We start from the raw sequence: 3,430 nt of genomic DNA, 5'->3' as shown, positions 1-3,430 counted from the left end.
TGGGATGTGGGGGAGGTGCCAAGAAGGGAATGGGTGATGAGGAGAGAAGGGAGGCGAGAATATACTAACAATTTTTTTCTCCCCTGTCTGCTGGGTTAGTGTCCTGTGCTACAGAGAGAAATTGACAACCTTAAAGATCAACTTGGTATGATCAACCAACCTCTGGCTTGGGCAGGGGAAGAACAGGACATCTTCGTGCAGAATGTGGGGTGATGTGGGCCTGGGGATGTAGGATGCTGTCTGGGGATCAGCACTCCTGTAAGAGGAAGACTCTGGCAGGCCTGGCCTTGGAGCCTTCTGTGCATTTCTCTCTCTCTGTCTCCTCTCTCCACGTACAAATTTATTGTTCATTTGAACCACACTTTGCCAACAAGTTTGAGAGATCTTATTTTAGTTCATCTAGAGATAACACTTATTTTCTCTTGAACTGCTGCTGGGCAGGGAGTGTACATGTTCTCATAGGTTTTGAACGATTCTGATACACACCAGAGTTTGAGAATTGTTTGTATATGTGTTCCCATTTAGAAAACATGTCTACTTTTAACTCGAGGATAGGGTGGATAGGTCAATCCCAGGACTGGGTACCCCCAGGCTTGGATAGGAGGTTCGGATTGCAGGGTTAGGCTTGTCCCATTGGGGATGAGGCGGGGTGGTTCTGTATTTCTGTGCCTGGAGTGTCTGCTTATGCCTCTCTCTGTTTCAGCGGCCATGCAGCGCCTCATCGACAGGTTCCAGATCTTTTGAAGTAAATGATGCACATTCCATCCCCCTTCCCACGGTCTCGGTCTGGGAGGGCTGGGGCCTGGGCCCCGCTGGAGGTTCCTCCCTGACTCTGCTCTTTTTTGCAGGTCAAACACAACACCCCCCTTCAGAAGCAGCTGTACCTTTTGAATCCACGACCTATAGCCACACTGGCTCCCCCTGTTCTCCCCACTCACTTCTCATGTGAAGACCCCACTGTGCTGCCCCACCAGGGCTTCCCTCTTCTTCAGGTTGAGCACAGCTTTTGTCCCCTGTTTGCTGCAGTTTTAAATAAAAATACTCCTCAGATCCTGTGGTCTGCCTTCTCTCTGGGTGAAGCCGGGGCTGGGAAGCTCGTGGTTCTGCCCCTAAATACGCTACACTTTGCTTCTTCATCCTTCTTTCTTGGGTCTCATCATCACCCTCACCCCATCTCAGCAGAAGCCAATCGCCTTCTCCCAGCGTTTCAACGTCTCTCCCTTCCCCCATCTGGAGCATCGTCCTGGTTCTGCCTACCTCCCCTTCTCCTCTAGCACGTGTTTGTAAGTTTCTCCTCCACGGTCATCTCAACAACTATTACACAGCACGGTTCACTCGTCTTCCCCCTTCCCAGGCCCAGTCCTCCTTCCAGATTCGTTACCACCCACCAATGCCACCACATGCGTGGACAACTCAGATACAACCTCTGCATCATCTTCATTTCTCTTTCGTCCTCACATGTCTCTTCTCTCTCCTTAGTTTAAGTAAAGGGGCAGAGGCAGAAGTCACAGCATAGCAACATGCGGAACAAAAATGGGGACATGAATCTGTTCTGCAGACTCCGGACAAGCTTGGGGTAACTGCTCATGGGCAATTAGAAACGGATGGTCATATCCTTCATGTCTCACGCACCAGTCTAAGCCCAGTCTGGACCTAGGCCCCAACCTGCCACCCCATCAAGGCCCCATGTCACCCTTGACTGCCCCAGGAATGGCGGTCATACTGCCCACAGCCTCTGTGCCTGGGCCCGCACATCTGCGTTCCCATACCAGTGTACCTCCTTTGTTCACACACATGTTCCATTGTCCCATCAGACTTCACTTAGAAAACGCTAATCAAATATAAAAATGGTTAAGAATTTCGGACGGTAACAGCAGAGCATTGCAGCAAGCACAATAGCAGGGACCCAAGCGAAGGTCACACATGCAGGAAGCCAGCCCTGGTCACATCTAATAACACCTAGCTGTGTACAGAGATTTGATTAATTGATGTTTTATACAGAGAACTCACTTTTATTTAGGTTATCTTTCTCAATAATCCTCCATGACTTTCATTATCTTAAATGCTTTGTCAGAGCTGAAAAGTAGATTCCTTCTACTTTTTCCCATATAGGGAAAAATATATTTTTCATAAATAAAAAAAATACGTTTAAAAACCTGATTGAAGCCAATTTCCAAAAGAGAAATGTGCAGCTTACAGTTTGTTGGGGGTAACAGGATAGCCTCCCATAGAAAATAAAAGTATGACTAACTGGGATGAGGGCATATCACATCCATGAAATGAAAAGAGGTTGGTATAGGAAAAAATAATTTCAAAATCTAAACTTAAAAATATAGTTGAAACTATTGCAACTATTATTCAATATAACATTGGAGGTCCTAGTGAGTGCAATCAGACAGGAGAAAGATATAAAAGGCATCTAAATAGGAAACGAAGAAGTCAAACTGTTACTATTTGCAGATGACATGATTCTTTATATAGAAAACCCTAAAAACTCCACAAGAACACTACTATAAACAATTAGGAAATACAATAACGTTTCTGGATACAAAATGAACATTCAAAAATCCAGAGCATCCCTATACTCTAACAATGAAGTGTCAGAACTAAGAAGTGGAAAAAATAATTCCTTTTGCAATTGCAAGAAAAAGAATAAAATACCTAGAAATAAATCTAACGAAACATGTGAAGGACCTATATAATGAAAACTACAAGACTCTATTAAAAGAAATCGAAGAAGATACAAAGAAATGGAAAGATATTTTGTGTTCTTGGATTGGAAGAATCAACATAGTTAAAATGACCATATTACCTAATGCATTACACAGATTTAATGCAATCCCCATCAAAATCCCATCGGTATTTTTTAAACAAATAGAACAAAAAATCATCGGGTTTGTATGGAAGCACAAAAGACCCCGAATCACCAAAGCCATCCTGAGAAAAACGAATGAGGCTGGAGGCCTCACTCTGCCTAACTTCAACTTATACTACAAAGCAAGAGTAACCAAAAAAGCATGATATTGGCCGAAAAACAGACACACGGACCAGTGGAACAGAATCGAGAGTCCAGAAGTAAATCCATGTTTACATGGGCAAATAATTTTCAACAAAAAAAAGCCAAAAACATACAGTGGAGAAAGGAAAGCCTCTTCAACAAATGGTGCTGGGAAAACTGGAAAGCCACCTGCAAAAGAATGAAACTAGACTGTTGTCTATCATCACACACCAAAATTAACTCCAAATGGATTCAGGACCTGAATATAAGACCTGAAATAATAAAATGCATAGAAGAAAACATAGGAACTAAACTCAAGGACTTAAAGAAGAGTTTATGAATTTGACCTCAAAGGCAAGGGAAGTAAAAGCAAAAATAAATGAATGGGACTACATCAAACTAAAAAGCTTCTGCTCAGCAAAAGAAACTGTC

Source organism: Pteropus vampyrus, unplaced genomic scaffold (genome assembly GCF_000151845.1).
Source record: "Pteropus vampyrus isolate Shadow unplaced genomic scaffold, Pvam_2.0 Scaffold275, whole genome shotgun sequence".
Taxonomy (NCBI): domain Eukaryota; kingdom Metazoa; phylum Chordata; class Mammalia; order Chiroptera; family Pteropodidae; genus Pteropus; species Pteropus vampyrus.
This window is presented reverse-complemented; position numbering follows the sequence as displayed.